The sequence below is a fragment of the Kogia breviceps genome, chromosome 6 (genome assembly GCF_026419965.1).
Source record: "Kogia breviceps isolate mKogBre1 chromosome 6, mKogBre1 haplotype 1, whole genome shotgun sequence".
In the NCBI taxonomy this organism is placed as follows: Eukaryota; Metazoa; Chordata; class Mammalia; order Artiodactyla; family Physeteridae; genus Kogia; species Kogia breviceps.
Window position 1 is genome coordinate 82,665,111 of NC_081315.1, and position 17,621 is coordinate 82,682,731.

Below are 17,621 nucleotides of genomic sequence, written 5' to 3' on the forward strand. Positions count from 1 at the left end.
TGTACTTGAAACATTTGTGTATCTTGCTGTTGTTAGTCAGATTATTCTATAAATTTCAGTTAAGCCAAGTTGGTGGCTACAGTATTCAAGTCTTTTTTAAAATAGAAGAAGAGTTGATTTACAGTGTTGTGTTAATTTCCAGATCTTTTATATCCTTTCTGATTTTTTGTCTACTTGTTTTACTCACTACTGAGAGAGGAGTGTTGAAGACTCCATGTATAATTGTATATTTGTCTCTTTCTCTTTTCACTTCTATCAGTTTCTGCTTTGTGTATTTTTGGCCTTGGATTTTTAGGTGCACACACATCAAGATTGTTGTGTTACTGACAAATCAATCCATATCTCATTTTATATTGTCTGTCTTTAACCCTGGTAATTTTTCTTGTTCTGAAGTTACTTTATTTTACATAAATGTAACTAGTCCTTCTTCTGATGTCATAGACTGAATTGTGCCCCTACTCCCCAAATTTATATATTGAAGCACTAACCCCCAAGTACCTCAAAATGTGACTATATTTTGGAGATAGGGTCTTTAAAGAGGTAATTAAAGTTAAATGGAGTCATATGGTTGGGCTCCAATCTAACATGACTGGTGTTCTTATAAGAAGAGGAAGAGACACTAAGCAGGTACTTGCACAGAGGAAAGGTCATGTGAGGACAAAAGAGAGAAGGAAGCTGTAAGCCAAGGAGAGAGGCCTCAGGAGAAACCAACCCTGCTGACACCTTGATCTTGAACTTCCAGTCTCCGGAACTGTGAGGAAAATAAATTTCTGATGTTTAAGCCACCCAGTCTGTGGTATTTTGTTATGGCAGCTTTAGAAAAATAATAACATTTGATTAGTGTTTTCATCATATATTTTCCCCAATATTTTAATTCACCTATATAATTATTGGCTTTCTTGTAGATAGCATATAATTGGGTCATCTATTTCTATAGCCAATTTGAGAATCATTGTCTTTTAATTAGAGTGTTTAGACCACTTACATTTAATATAATTATTAATATGGCTAGACAGGTCCACAATTTTATTATTTTTTTTGCTTGTTTCCTATGTTTTGTTCTTCTCTTCTTCCTTTCCTATATTCTTTTGGATTATTTAAATACTTTCAGTATTCTCTCTTACTTTATGTATTGTATTTTTAGCCATGTCTCTTTTTCTTTTAGTGGTTACTCTAGGGACTATTAAATGTAAGCAGTGTAAAACACTGGTTAAAAGAAAGAAATCTGTTTATTTTTTCTTTGTGACTTCCCTTGCAAATCTTGGAGATTAATATAAATGAGGCACTGTTATCTTAAACCTCATTGGAATTGAGGTTAATAATCCTAACCACACTGGATTTATATAAACACAAGTCACTTTGACAAAGGCAATGTGCTTGACTGATACTCTGCATCTCACTGACTTTCTTCAAGATCAAATCCAGGAAAAATAAAGTGAGAACAATAGACTTCTGTGCAGGAGTTTTGTCTCAGCCAAAGTAGCATCAGATTTAAGACAATATAAAAAGTCAAGTCATCTTACTAATATCATTCTCAAACTTGAAAAATTGCATGGGTTTTCCTGGGCTTAGAGTTTAGTAGATGTAGAGACTGTTTGTTAAAATAAGGAAGTCTTAAATAAATGGAAAGATGTTATACATTTATGTATGAGATTATTCAATAGAGCAAAAATGTCAGTTCTCAGATTAATCTATATGAAATATAATACTAATCAAAATTCTAAACATATTTCATCAAAATGATATATTTACTATAAATTTTATAAGGAAGATACATTGTGAATGAAGGGTTATGGCAGATTTGATAAAGCAGAAGAAAGAAGAGAGGCTTAACCTAGCAGATATCAAGATATATAACACAGGTACATTTCTAATTTAGTTCTTTTCTTACAATAAATAACATGTACATGATGATATTGTCCCCATCTCCTCAAAACTATTATATGATTCAATAATACAAAATTTGGGGACTTCCCTGGTGGCGCAGTGGTTGAGAATCCACCTGCCAATGCAGGAGGCACGGGTTCGAGCCCTGTTCCAGGAAGATCCCAAATGCCACAGAGCAACTAAGCCTGTGCACCACAACTATTGAGCCTGCACTTTAGAGCCCGTGAGCCACAACTACTGAGCCCATGCACCACAACTACTGAAGCCCACACACCTAGAGCCCATGCTCTGCAACAAGAGAAGCCACCGCAATGAGAAGCCCACACACGGCAATGAAGAGTAGCCCCCCGCTCGCCGCTACTAGAGAAAGCCCGCACGCAGCAATGAAGACCCAATGCAGCCAAAAATAAATAAATAAAATAAATAAATAATAATACAAAATTTGGTGTAATTTCAATGAAACTAAATGTTTTTCTCTCAGTGATAACCTAGACAGGATATGAAGCTAGAACAAAAAAGTAAAAAATGGTAGAATATTTGCCTTCTCCACCTTTCCAGTTTTTGGACTCTACCCTATTCCTCCACTTCTTGGGAACTTTTTTTATTATAGTTGATTTACAATGTTTCAGGTGTACAGCACAGTATATAGTAGTGTGTATATGTTAACCCCAAATTTCTAATTTATCCCTCCACCACATCTTGGGCATTTATTTCAAGATTATTGCTAGTGCACAGTGGAAGAAAATACATTGTATTTTATCATGTTTACTAATGTTGTGACTGATTTTTTTTTCCTTTTTAACTGAAGTATAGCTGACATACAATATTATGTTAGTTTCAGGTGTCTGTAACTTTGATTTTTAACTTCTATAATCTAAATAACAATTATTACTTGCAAAGTCATTGTCTTGAAAACTATTTTCATGAGAAATCATAACTCTTTTCATTAAAATAAAGACAGAAAATTCATCCTCAAAGAAAACTCATTTGTCTTCTAAGAACAGCATTTCAGAGATTCAAATAAATTAGAGGTGGAAAAATCAATTAGAGCTAATCTACCAGCTTGTCAGAAAGGATTGCTTTCTACAAAATATATTCTATTTCTTTGTCCAGGTTAATTTTTAAATGTCTCAAGGGATGGAGCACTTGTTATATCCCTCTGAAGTCTTTCCTTTTATATAATTGACCTTCCCAAGAATCTTGTTTTTTTCTAATATCTAACCTCCATGTTAGTTATTAATTCTGTGCTATTGCTTTTAATTATACTTTTTTCCTGTAGTAATTCCTCTTCTCGCAAATTCTGTTTTTATACTCTCAGATATTTGTAAGAAGCTAGGCTTCATTTAAATTAATTACATATGTTTACTTATAATACAAAATCTTTTACATCAAAGAGATCATTAGGTCTTTTTTTCCATTTTCCCTTTTTGTCCTGTCTGTCTCTCTCTGACACTCTCCCCTTCTCCCTCTTTCCCTCCTTCCCTCCCTCCCTCCTTTCCTTCCTTTCTTCCTTCACTTACATTCTTTTTGTAGACAAGGCAATGGGGTGCTTAAAAGTGGAAGGTACTGGCAGGAACAAGTAGAGAAAGGAGAAGACAAATTTTTTGCTTGATCCAGAAGACTATCAGTTCCTTTGCAAATTAGCTATATAGTTCTTGTCTTATCTCTGCTATGACTGAAGCATTTTTCTCTTGTTAATGATTTCTGGTTCTTTTATAACCCCTTTTGTCTTTCAGCTTTATTTCAGATTTCCCCCTTTCTATTTAATTATGTTTATGTAAATTTAAAATTCAGTATTTTTCCATATTGGATGGTATTATTTGTTTTACCCTTTGAACATGAAGGTGATGGGTTTCCTCCATTTACAAGATTTAAATTCTTGCCCTTATCCGTGCAGATGATTAAAGTGAGATATCAGGTACACTGGTACTCTGGACTAAAATTTCTAGTGTCTGAAGATAAGCAAAACAAGGATTTTAGAAGGGATGAGAGAGTATCATATGGCCAGTGATGGAGATTGCTCTGAGCATAAGAACATAAATCCTTTGTAGCCAGGGTCAGTTCAATAAATGCCACAGTCTGCAGTAACAACTCTTGGTAACCTGGGGGAAAGGCAGACACAAAGAATGTGATGAATTTTATTGTGTGCTTATGTGCTAATAAATTGAGTTTCTATGAATTCCTGTATAAAGTCCATCCATTATCATTGTTCAAGAACTGTGGAATAAGTGTTTATAAAATTTACTAAATATATTTTTAATAGTGAAAATTTACAGAGAAATTTAATTAGCTTTCTCCTCTTACCAGGAAGCTGTCAGGGCTTTAAAACAAAAACAAAAACAAAACTTGTGGTGGAATTCCCTAGAAAAAGGACCATATACTACCTTTCACAGAGTCATAACATCTCATTAGGCAAGAGCCTAAGATCTGGAGCAAGACTGCCTTGCTCAAATTCTGCCTCTGTCTTTCAATAGCTGTGTGACCTTGGAAAAGTAACTTAACACCTCGTGCCTGTTTCCCCTTATAAAATGGTGATACAGCCTGAGGAAGAATTGGAGTTATAAATTGAGAATAAACGGAGTTAAAATTGTAAAGTGCTTAGTACAGTACCTTAATAAAAGCTAATTTTCATTTTCTCTTTTCTTCATTCATTGAACAGATATTTATCAAGTGTCTTCTATGTGATAAGGCCAGAAATAGGAGTTCACAGTATAGCAACAAAGAATCATACAACATCTAACTGTAATGTAGGGGGTGCTACAAAAACATATGTCAGGCTCTGGAATCAAGAAATGAGCGATTAACTGTTACTGAGCCGAACTTGGGTCCACTCACCCACTGCACAGCAAAGCCAACTTACTGACACAAGGTTGTGTTAAAGGAAAGTACACCATTTATTTGTAGGGTGCCCAGCAAGGAGTGTGAGTGGCTCATGCTCAATGGCCCTGAAACCCCCAGTGGCTTTCAGTGAGGGGTTCTTAAAGGCAAGAACTGGGGTGAGGGCTGCAGGGTGTGTGAGTTTTTTTCTATCTGGCTAGTGAAATAACAGGGTGAAGTTTCGGGAATCTTAATCATCAACCTTCTGGGTTTCCAACCAGTCTGGGGTCTACATGCCTATAGTCACCAACCTCCACCTAGGTGGGTCATGGGCAGGGGCCTTAGTTCCTGTAGAACAACTTAAAGAGTGTCAGAGTGTTATGTATATCCCTTAAGGAGGAAGTAGGACTCTGTTTTCTTGCTGAATTATTGCCATTATATTTCTTGTTTAACTACTTTTACTTTGTTTCTGCATTCTCTCAGTTCTCTAATTAGTAACTGCTTATGCCTCTTCTTTGGAACTCAGGGAAGGCCTAGGAGACTAAAGCTTTTTTCTATAAACAAGAAACAGGTGACTCAGAGGGGCTTTTGTACCTGGGAGGGCCCTGCAGTGTCCTGCTCAGTTTCAGAACATGTGTAGTACATTAAAGGAGGAATCTTGGTCTTTAAAGAAGGAGTATGATTTTGAAAAGTGCAGAAGGTGAATGGATAAAGCAGGGAGTCTAAAGGAAATAGCATAAGCAAAGGCACAAAAGCATGGAAGTACATAATGTTGCCAGTGAGTGATCAAGCATGGGTAACACATCAGGGGGTGGGAGAGTTGGGGAGGGGATAAGGCCCTCTTTCCATTTTTGGTGAATCCCCTACTGTATGAATTTGGGTTGTGGGAGGCCCTACCTCCCAGTAGGGAATCTGAAGGGAGGCAAACGTTCCCTCTCTCTGCCTTCTGGCTGCTGAGGCATGGGCGTGTGACCTTAGATATCTCCACCTGTGAACTTGAACAGGGAGACTGTGATGCTAAGTTGCCAAGGTACAGGAATAGTGGCCACAGCAAGTGACCAGTGGAGTGGGGCAATTGGTGATATAGTATGGCATAGTCTGGTCTGTGTTATTTGCTGCCAGCTTCCATAGATCCTGACCCTTTTCCTGAACCAATTCTCCATCTATATGTTGATACAGTGGGCTACTTGACAACCCTCCAGTAATTTTTTCTGGATAAATTAACTGCAGAGGGTTCCTTTTGTTTGCAACCAAGAAGTATCTCAAATAATAGAGAATTTCATCTTTTTTGTTTGTTATCAGTGTTTCCAAAATTTTGTTCAAGGAATATCAATTACTTCTGTAATAAAACACTTTTTATTTAATGTAAAATCAATATAAATGTAAAAAGAAAAATCCTTGAAAGTAAAAAATTGAATTAAAATGTAAAAAGAGCCACCTAATGACAAAAGGATAAAATAGATAAATATTAATCATAATAGTAATAATTTTAAGGTAATATATATTGAATGCTTACCTCTGAGCCAGGTGCATTATTATGAGCTTTATGTGCATTATCTCAGTATATACTTTCAACAACACTGAGTTGTACATACTATGATTACCAACCTTTTCAGATGAGGAAACTGAGGTTGGAGAGGGTAAGTCACTTTTCCAGAACCACCAGTGGCATGGTGGTGTAGCTAGGATTTAAACCTGGGTAGCCCAAACACAGCATCTGTCACGGATGAGCTGGTCATCACTTTTTCCCAGGAGAGTTGACTAAGATTTTGTACTAGAGGTAATAAGAAAGAATAAGTCGGATTTTGCTAGGTACAGAATACATAAAAGGGTCAGTTCAGCTTGGGAAGGCTGTGTGCAAGGGCAGAGACAAGAAAGGCCATTACCTATTCCAGGAATGCTCATGGAGCATTGGTTGTCAGTGCAGGGGGTGTACTGGGGGCGTGGAGGTAGGGAATGGGTGGGCGAAAGGGAAGCTGGTAGTAGAGGAGTCCGAATATAGGTTTGAAATGGAATGGGGGTGGGGGGGGTCATGTGAGTCCTTAGGTTTAGTAGTTTTTATCCTTAAGCAACTGGAAGTCATCAGAAGTCTTAAGGAAAGGGAGTGACATCATCAGCATCGGTTTTTAGAAGGATCATTCTGGCAGTGCTTGCACTGGGAGTGATGAGTGTCCCTAAGGTCAGTCAGCAGGATACTGAAACAGTGCATGAAAAGCCAATGAGGACAGTGGGAGTAGGACAGAGAGGAAGGCCCAGATTTTTTTTGTGGTACACGGGCCTCTCACTGTTGCAGCCTCTCCTGTTGTGAAGCACAGGCTCCAGACGCACAGGCTCAGCGGCCATGGCTCACAGGCCCAGCCGCTCCGCAGCATGTGGGATCCTCCCGGACCGGGGCACGAACCCATGTCCTCTACATCGGCAGGCGGACTCTCAACCACTGCACCACCAGGGAAGCCCATGGCCCAGATTTGAGAACCATCCCTGAGGTGGAAGCAACAGGGCTTGGTGACTAATTTGATGCGGTGGTTAAGGAGGAAGGAAGAATTGAAGATGACTGAGATTTCTTGTTTGGAAACCTGAGTAATTGGTGATATCATTAACTGAAATAGGAATGGAAGGAAGGAAATCTCTGTGAGGGCTACCAGAAGATTTATATGTTATTTCATTTAACCCTAAACAAACCAATGATGAAAAGATTAAGATGCCCATTTTGTAGATAAGAAAATCAAGGTTCAGTGAGGTTGAGTAACTTGCCAAGATCACACAGATGATAAACAAAAGAGCTGAGATGTGAAATAAAGTTTTACTCCAAAGCCGGTATCTTTCCATGATGGTATTCTATACTCTGACAACAATTTTAGTTTGGAAAAATAGGACTAAAGCTCAAAGGAAAGCTAGATAGAGCTAAAAACATGGTTCCTTTCAGAGGAGGAAATGATAAAGAATGAGGAGAGATTAAAGTCTTACACTATTGGGATAAAGGACTAGAGCAGCACTGTCCAATAAAATTTTCTGCAGTGATGGAAATATTTTATACTTGCACCGTCCAATATTGTCGCCATTAGCGCACATGACTATTGAACACTTGAAATGGGGCTAAAATGACTGAGGAACTGAAATTTTAATTCTAATTATAATGAATATAAATTTAAAAACCATATGTGGCTAGTGACTATCACATTAGATAGTTTAGAACTAGAGAAACCAGCCAGACATGGAGACAGTCCATCAGAGGAGAGGCCTTGTTGGTAACCCCCCAAATCACTAGGTATTTGATCATCGCCTTATATCTGTGGGTAAGATTGGTCCTAAGTTTGGGGACTGTAATTCATTAATTAGGAAGGGGTTCTTTCCTACTGCAGACAACAAATTAATTTTACCAAGTCTCATTTTTGGAAGGAGAGTAAGTACAATACTCCACTCCTTTCTTTTCTTTTCCCTTCTCCTCCCCTTCTTTTCCTTCTTTTTGCCGCACCGTGCAGCTTGTGGGATCTTAGTTCCCCAACCAGGGATTGAACCCACACCCCTGGCAGTTAAAGCATGGAGTCCTAACCACTGAACTGCCAGGGAATTCCCCCCACTACCTTTCTTATATGAGACAAAAATCACAGTCATTTTCTCAGTATTTACATTTTTCTGTATAGAGTGTTACTTAAGAGCTCAGGCTCCAGGCAAACACCTGGGTTCAAATCCAAGTTCTGCCACTGAACCAGTTTGTTGTGCCTTGAGTTAAATTACTTCACATTCTCAAACTTCACTTTTACTACCTGTTACATAGGGATAACAATAGTACTAACTCATAGGGTAATTGTGAAGATTAAGTTAAATAACCTATGTAAAAAGCTTAGCCAGTATCTGGTACTGGCTTAGCACCCACTAAAGGCTGGCTATTCTGTAAATAGTACCTTATTGTGATGTTTGCACTTTGCACCTCTGTGTTTTGACATTTACTTGACTCTGTTTTTGCATAAGTGAAGGTATTCTTCCAGATCTCTAAATGTCAGAACATTCCAAAAAAGAAATACACATTCATCAAGATAAAAAGGTGGGTAGGGTTCTGAAAATTCTTATTTGTAGTCATTTTTGTATTTCACTTTGTTTTGATAAAGTACTTTAAATCAGTACAGTGGAAAATCTTAACCCTGATATTTTGTTGTGATCATTAAAATTCCTTTGGTTTAACCTCTGTTCATACACCACATTATCAAGCAAAAATACTAGAAGCTCTAAATGTTGACTCAAAATATTTCTTGATGTCTGGAAGTTCTGAAGAATGTCATACCGCTGTAATTAAGATATTTAATGCCTAGTCTCTGATTATCTTAAAAGTAGTTGGATAGGTTGTATAGTGAGTGGTTGGATAAATCAAGTACTCTTTAAAGACCAATGACTTCAGAAGTAGGAACAAGTAATAGGATCTCTTTTGTTAACATCGATTTTGTACTTGGTAACCTTTGGACTGAAAGCATTGTGATGTAGTCTTGCACTTTGTATAGTGTTTATGCAAATAACGAATGTATTTTTTCATTAGATTGGGATGTCAAGAAATCTGTGTTCAAGTGCCACTTCTGATGAGTTGTCTGTTAAGGAAAAGCCATTCTTTGGGCCACAGGTCCTCTGCAGCATCTAAGAGTTGATCCAGACTTCTAGAATGATCTCCTAAGTATACTTCCAACTAAAATTCCTTGAATCGGCCTTTTCTTCCCCCCTTTGGTCTCAAAGGACGTACACAGGTAATTTTTACTTCCATGCTTTAATAAACATGCTCTTGGAATATTTCATTTCCTTGGAAAACAATTCATGGGTGAGTCAGCATGACGGGAAAAAAAAACCCCACAATAGATATCAAAATTGCATGAGGTGGTGAAAGGAAAAATGATTTTCTTTGTAAACCGAAATGATGAGGTACAAAGAAACCAATGACTTATTTGTAAAATGCGTGGTGGAAGGCTCTAGGCAGCAGAGCTAACGTGCTGTTACTTATGAAGCAACGCGGGGGGAGGGGGAGGGGGCCTAGGAGTCCTCTCCATACTGCCTGAAAACGGCTATGACTATAAATGTTCCTTTCCGTGAGGGAGAAAGAAAATGTGTGTCGGGAGGCGGAAGAAGGAAGGAAGCAAGCAAGGAAGGTTAAAAGCTCCCCCCAACCCCATCCTCTCTGGAAATACATCATTAAGGGAATTTCCTCCTGCAGCCACGGAACGTTCTATGGCCGTTTCCACGTCACTATTAGGGGCAGCCAGGGATTTTGCTTTTTCTGGAGTTGACTTCCCAACTCCTCCTCCGGGTCCCCTGTGGGTCGCCGAATGTCGCCCTCCGCCCGGGGCGAAGTCGAGCAGCGACGAGACTCGGTAGGCAGGCGGGTGGCGCAGCGGCCGGGAGAGGGCGCAGCAGCGTTTCCTGCGTGAGCGCGGCCTCGGGGCCCGTTTCCGGAAGGCTGATTGCATCAGGTGTGGAGCTCGGCGCCTCCTCTGCCCAACCTGGCGGCCACTGCGCCTGCGCGCGACTCCCCGCCCCGCCCCCGCCGCCGAGGACTCCACCGCGGGTTTTCTTCCCTGTCCGGAGGAGATCAAGCCTGGAGGGGCGGGCGCCGTTTACCGCCCCGGACCCCCGAGAGTGGGGATGGTAGGGCCGGACTCCTGGGGAGCTGTGGAGTCCGAGGGAATAGAGTACCTGCGGAAAGAGGACCTGCCTGGAAGGCTGGTGGCGGGTCCCGTCTCTGCGGCTGACGGGAGGGGTGGTCTTGGGCTAATTTCCTCGCCTCTCTAGGCCTGAAGGACATAGGCTAGAACTAAAAGGCATTACAGTCAAGAGTCTGCATTTTCTCAAAGTAGGTTAAACTGCGTCCCCCAACTATCCGTGGTTCACGAACTCCATAGGCGGATCTTGGGGTGCAGAGACTCAGCCCCAAGGATGAGCACTTTCATGGATTTATAGGATTTCTCAGTGGCAATATTGTTTTTGCGTTGCGGAAGGACGTGATTGTTGGCCTCCAGATTGGTCTGAGGGAAATTGTTCGTGGCAGAGGTTTGGGGTTGCCAATGCCAGAAACCCCTCTTCCACAAGGCAGCTTTCCCCTACCACTCTTTCCTTCCAACCCCACTCGAGTGTGCGTCAGGGTTCCATTATACACCCTTTTATACACACCTAGTAGATTTCCCTCCTAACACTCTTCATGTTTGAAATGACATTTTTGAGTGATTATTTAATGGATTTCTGACCACCTCGCTGGACTAAGCTCTGTGAACGCAGGGGTCTAGGCTTTTTTAAATTCACTGCTATCCCCAGGCTAACCATAAGATCTTGTGGGTCCTCAATAAATTCATGATGTCGAAGGAAAAACGTTAATACCAGCCCCAACCTCATCGAGTCCTCTCATGAAGAATAAGGACGGGTGGGGTGTGAGTTTGCTGTCTGAGGAAGGAGTGCATTCTGGAGGTTTGGGGAAGAGGATGAGTGAGAAGGAGCCATTACTTTGTAGTTACTATTAAATTACTTTTAGCACAATCCTCCTGAAGGAGATAGTAGGTAAGGCTGTGTGTAGAGCAGTGGTTCTCAAAGTGCGGTCCTCAGACCAGCAGCACCAGCTGACCCCGGAAAGTTGTCAGATGTGCAGATGCTTGGGCCGCACTACAGACCTACCCATGCAGAGACTCTATCCAGCGTTCTGTTTCCAAAAACCCTCCAGGCGATTCTGATGCAGGCTCAACTTTGACCACCGCATCGGTAAAGAGCAACCCCAATGATGCTTTGGGGACGTTAATCGCAGTGTCTGGGGCACTGATTACTACCTATTGAGTATCCATTCTTATCAGGATCTCGCTTGTCTGTTTAAATTGGTAAAATTTTAGTTAATATTCCTGGAGGTGAAAAGGAAATTGTGTTTTCCCCCTCCTGCAGGTGTGTTTCTTCTTGAGGCGATCTTGCTGTGATTTTCACGTCAAGAAATGGGGTGTGTGTGCGTGGCATATGCCTGGGGTTCTAGATAAGGAGACAGAAGGAAGGAGAAGATCTCGCCTACAAGTTGCAGCTGGATGGGCCTGGGCAGCTCTCATCTGAGGACATTTTACCATTATAAGGGAATGCAGACATGTGGGAGAAAAGAGTAGCCAGGGATAACGTTACCTTTTGGTGCAGACAGACGCCGAGCCTCATGGAGGGGTTATCATACCGGGATGCATCGCCTTGGGTCTCGACACTCTGGCACGCATTCCTCCCTGCCATCTTCTCAGATGATAAGGGGAGCGCGAGTTCAAGAGGCCCCAAAGCCTCTGCCTGCAGGGGTCGCTCTAGGAGCGCGGCCCGCCCCCTCCTTCCAGGCCCCCGCCCCCGGCCCCGCCTTTCTCGGGATTCGCCCCCGCCCGGTCGGGCCCCTCCAGCCTCTCCGCGCAGCCGCAGCCAAAGCCCGGAGAAGTGGAATCTCGCCGGCGCCGCTCTCTGCGCGGGACTCGTGGAGCGGCACTGGGCATGCTCAGTGGCCAAAGCCAGTCCTGGTCTCAAGTAGGAAGCTCGTGCGCTGTACCCGCAGCTGATCCTGGCGCTCCTGGCTGGGCGAGACTGGAGCAGAGCTGCCGGGCGCCGGAGCCGAGGCGAGCGCCGCGCGCACCGCCGGTGAGCCCCTCTTTCTTCCTTGCTTTTGCTCTCGACCCCGGGGCGGCCCGGGAGTACTGGTGAGAGACCCGGGCAGCGGCAGCAGCTTGCGGTGAGTGGCTGCGCGTAGCCGGGGCGGCTGCTCCTCTCCTCCCGGCCCCGAGGGCTGCGCGGCCACTGCCGCTCGCCCAGCCGCAGCCACAGCTGCAGCAGCTGCCACCGCATCTGCAGCGGGCGTCTGCTGCGGAGTCCCGTGCGCCCTGCGTCCGCACCGCAGGGCTGGGTGGCACGGCGCCCGCGGGCTCACTCCTTGACTCCATCCCTCTGGCTTCTCGGCGCCCTCTTTCCATCGGCAGCCGGGGCTTTGCAGGGCCTTGGGCGGGGGAGACAGGGTTGGAGGGGGTGCGCCGGGCGGGGGCTGCGGAGGGGAAAAGTGAGGGTGGGCGCCGGTGGGGAAGAGCGCACACCCCCTTGCCCTGGCACCGGCTTCCGCTGTGCGGCTGGGCTCTCCCCGTGCGGCAGCGCGCTCCTCCCGGGGAGTTGAAGACCGAGCTGGCTTATAGGGGATTCAAAGGGGGAAAAGTTCATTTCCCCCTCGGAGGCAGGGAGCGTTTTCACTAGAAAATGGCTGTGCGAAGGGGACCGAATCAGGGAAGCTGGTCCTGGAATCCCCTCTGCTGCCCTCCGGGCGGAATGGAGGGTTGAACGCTAGAAATGACATTTGTGCGATGAAAAAGATTGCTGGACGGAGGGAGGGGTGCGGAGTCCCTTAGAAACAATGAAAGGTGATCTTGATGTCGGCGGAGAGGTCTAGAACTGAGGGGTCAGGGGCCAAGGGCCGAAGGAGCGTGGGACCTGGATTTAAAAAATCATACATTGAAGAAATCAGATTTAGAGTCGTGGCCGTTTTGTAGTCAAGTTCAGCGCTGTTTAGAGCCATGACTGTCCCAGACGGTTTTGGATGGATTGACTGGTTGGGGAGGACCAACATTGAGAGGAGAATAAGGTCAGTGTCGGAAGCTCAGACAAGATTGGGAGCAGGTTTTTTAGAAGTCCCTCAGTCACTGGCTTTACCTTGCGCCTGATGACTTAGGTAAAATACTTAAAGGATTATCATGAAATGATGCCAGCAGTGGTGTTTGAATTCCAAGAAATGAAACTTTGTGAGGTTGGCATTGGTTTTTCATGTTTTAATATTTCACTGATTTAAAAAGCCAACAGTGGCATCCTGATCCGTTATTCTGGATTTGGTTCTCAAGTCTTTGGTGTATTTTTCTTGTCATGGATTTATACTTCAAATCTTGTCCTTAAATGGCCGTGATAATTAAGAATATCTGAATTCGGGTAGATGGACTTTCAGGAAGGGGGATTTCTTTGTTGTGTTTTCAGTTTGTAGCTTGAAAGCAGTTATTTGTTCAACAGCTGTTTATCGTAACTTGCACAGTCCTAGAAATGGCACTGTTTTGAAAGGATGACATTTGTCAGGAGCATAAGGAACGTCCAAGCTGGGGGAAATGCTGAGAGAACACAGGTGGCAGTAGAGTACAATGGTCCGGTAGTCAGAACACCTGGGGAAAACAGAAGCAAGGTTTCTATAGCTGTCTTTTGGTCATCGGCGTACTATATGACCTTGAAAAATCACTCAGGGTCTTCCTAGGCTGGGCTTGGTCCAGATATTTGCACAGGGCCTTTGAGAAAGAACTCTAAAGTTGAGATCCTTTTCCAGGGAAGGTGTTTACTTCTTTCATTCTCTCTTCAAAAGGATACTTTTAACTAAGTAATTCATCTGCAGGGAGCCAGCACGGTCCCCTTTTCTGAAACTTTTATAAGTGGTAGTGGAAAAACTCAATGAGCTGAAGTGTGAAAGACTGGCTTTTTACAGTTACCTGGAGTAATAAGAATACTGACTACAGAATCATCTAGGAAAAGTCTACTAAATAGTGCAAGAATCCACGTGTACAAAGATAAAGTATTTTAAAACTTAACTCTTTGTATGTCATGTTTCATCTTTTTGATGACTTTTTTTTTCTGCCACCAGAGAAACAACAACAAACATCAAATTTTTTTTTCCTCTCTTTTCTGTTACAGCAGGAATTAATACTGAAAGGCTTGCCATTGTACTAGAACAGTGTTATGTTGATTACCCTTATTTCAGGATATCTAAATTTGTCTTTTAAGAGAAATGGAATGTTGTTCTCTATACCTTCTTCAGTCTTGCTTTTAAAATATTCAGTACCCTGATGATATAACCCCTTAAATTTTCCAGGGGCACAGGACAGACTTTTAGTAAAGTATTGTAAGAAGATATTACTACTTATGTGGGTGATGCTTATTTTCCTATCCCAAGTTAAGGAAAATAGCATTTGTTTATTATTTACTATGTGTCAAGTCTGATATTGAGCTTCTTACATATCTTACGTGTCAGCATCTTTGACATAAATGTCAGCTTCCCAAGAAAACCCCTCTGAGGAGGTGGACAGTCCTTTGCTTGTACAGCAATAGAACTTCAAAGTTTTATTTTATAGGAGACTATCTTCAACTGTTTTCACTATTATTCAATAAGCATTCTCTTGTAAAACATATTTGTTATTTAGAATTAGGCTTGATTGGAACAGCATGTCTTCAAAATGATTTGAATGTTTTTAAGAAGCCTCCATCCAGATTTAAAAACTGTTTTATGTTCATTTATTTTCAACAATGTCGTACTACCAACAAATAAATGTAAGGAAGATAAGCCCAGATTACCCATTTTAATTTTATGTGTTATTAGTGCATATTCTGCATGTTGATATGTGTTGATGGCGTTTCTTTCGGTTGAAATAGTTTGTCGAAGGCAGAGTGACAGATTCTCCATAATAAAGGGTCTGGTGGGATTTGATGAAAAGACCACCAGCCAGGGACTCTCAAGACTTGCCTTCTGGGCCAGGGTCGTCCACTACTTAAATTTACTGTGTGACCTTGGGAAAGTCAGTTCACTTCTTTGGATCTCAGTTTTCCCATCTGTAAAATGAGAGCATAACAGTAGAAAGCACCCTCTGGGTGTCTGTTGGGACTTCATGTCTCAGTCCAGGGGCCTGTGATGCATCCATTTGGAAAGGGGGAATATAGATAAAACCTTAGATGAAGCCGATTTTGTTTCACTAAGTCTGGCCTGTCCTGCTTTGTGGAATGTCCTTCCTTTTTTTGGCCAATTCCTACGTCCGTTCTGGTTTTTATCTGTCAAAGGATGATTGTCATAACATTAACTCTTTGTGGTGCTGCCAGGTTTAGGTAGGAGATAAGGTAATGATGAGATTTGGGTAGAGCGCCGTAGATATTTGAAACTGTTTTATAGCATCTTCTGAGGAGACACTCTGCTCTTGGTCATGCAGGTAATCCAAGGAATAAGTCTCCTTTGGGGCTGTAAAGGAGGCTGCCCTGTACCTTGGTTGCCGGGGCCTCCCCATGTGAAATTTGGACAAACTTTTCCCATGTCCCTGTCCTGTCGATTCAGCCGTTGATCAGAATTGCAGCCCTTGGTCTCTGGAATAAAATTATCATTATCAGTTCATGTTAGCACCATTGCTGTATTGAGCAGGTGCTGTATTGATCTGCTGCTGTAGTAGCCTGAGTGATGGCTGTCGGAATGCAGCTACGTGAACTTTTCTTTTGGCCGGCCATGATGATGGGGCAGAGAGCAAAGGAAACCTGGTGTTTGTAGTGTACTTTGCTTTTAAGATGGTCACAAAACTCGGCCTCATTAACGTTTAAGTGAGGCGGGTGAAGAAAAGCCAGAGTTGTCAGCGTTTAAATACGTGATAAAATAAATAGTAAGTCTAGAGCTTCTGATCATAACTAGGCTTCAGTGTTGCTGGGCCCGTGGTAGGAGCGGGGCAGTAACTGCAAACACCAGGTGAGAGCTGGAAGAGAGGAAGGACATGGAGGCTAGAAAGAAAGGCTAGATTTCTTTTACAAATTGATGGGAATATTTTTATTTGGCAGCTTAATGGTCCATGAAATTGGTAAGTCTGGGAATCTGGGCCTGAGATGTAGAGTGCCCTGCCCTCAGGATCAAGTTGAATAGTGGAGGCCAGGCCAAACTGGAGCTTCTGGGTGGGCTGATGGCGCCTCCAGGCCTTCCAGGAATGTGGAGTCACTGGTACGGACCCAAGGTCCTAGGAGCTGAGAAGAAACTAATTTTGAAAGTGCTCTGGGAACCAGTGAGTATTTTTGAATTATAGCCCAAGAATGACAAGGGAAACGCCAAGATGAAAGATGAGGTTCTGAGAGAGCAGAAAGGACAAGGGACTGAAATGTGAATTTTAGCAGGCTGGGCTGCAAAATGACAGATCTTGGTTTTTGTTTCTTTGCATACAGGCCTCTTTTTGCCCAAACAGCATGCTTTAGCAATTCAGGATTGGTGATTCTAGGAAATGCTGATGGAGTTACAGCCATAGAACCGGGAGTTGTGTTATAGCCGGCTTGGTTTGGATCTCTGCAGTGCCATGCCCTCCAGGGTGAGCCTTGATAAGTCACTAGAGGAAGTTTAAGAATAATTTGCTCATGGAATTGGTATTATTCACCTTTAGTTTGAGTTGCTGTTAGTGGGTGGGAGGAGAGGAAAAAAAAAAAACCAAATTATTTTTGAGTTTTAAATAGTAGCTTAAGAAAATAGGTAATGTATTTTCAGATAATACTTTAAAAATCTGTGCTTAGTAATATCTGGATCTCACTGGTTGTAATAATAATATATTATTAATATTGTGGATCTATGTGCAAAGAGCTTTACAGCTGTTACCCTATTTAATTCTTAAAAAATACTGTAGTGCTATTCCTATTTTAGAGATAAGGAAACTGAGGTCCTTTTCACTAAAGGCTACACAGTGAACAGTGATGCTGCCTTCGAATTGTAATCAACACAGAGGAGTCTATGGGTGGCTGAGGAACTGCCAGGGTGAAGAAATAACATTTATTAATTAAGGGCCACCTCTGCCTGGTGCTATACGGGAAACATTTCACTTTGTCTTTTGGCGTACCCTCTTCTTTTTTCCCTTTTTATAGGTGAGGAAACTCTGGTTCAGAAACATTAAAGGATTCACCCAGGCCCTAAACAAAGCCTGTGTTATTATTTCCACCACAACATGAAACACTTTCCTAGATTCAGCCTTGGGGAGAAGGTGAAAATTTCTCGTTTTGTCCATTTTCAAAACCCCATTAACCTAAATCTGCATGCTTAGTGGTGGAGCTGTTACCTCCAGATTATGGCCCCCATGTGCACTTCTTTCGTCTGAACACAAATTGAATAGTTGGAAAATCCACATATAATTTCTAAATATGTCTGAAACTAA

General features: G+C 42.4%; 1 protein-coding gene across 29 annotated transcripts in view; it reads left to right on the forward strand.

The window, feature by feature from the left end:
- The first annotated feature begins 12,090 nt into the window (after window positions 1-12,090).
- The window catches only part of APBB2 (amyloid beta precursor protein binding family B member 2), a 381,324-nt gene continuing 375,793 nt past the window's right edge, over window positions 12,091-17,621 (forward strand). For 8 of the 29 annotated variants that reach the window (XM_059067047.2, XM_059067061.2, XM_059067059.2 and 5 more), the window contains exon 1: window positions 12,146-12,315. The gene's annotated coding sequence lies outside the window, so the exon portion shown is untranslated. Of the gene's footprint in view, window positions 12,316-17,621 lie in introns of all 29 variants that reach the window. The other 21 variants (XM_067036186.1, XM_067036175.1, XM_067036181.1 and 18 more) reach the window with 13 other exon arrangements.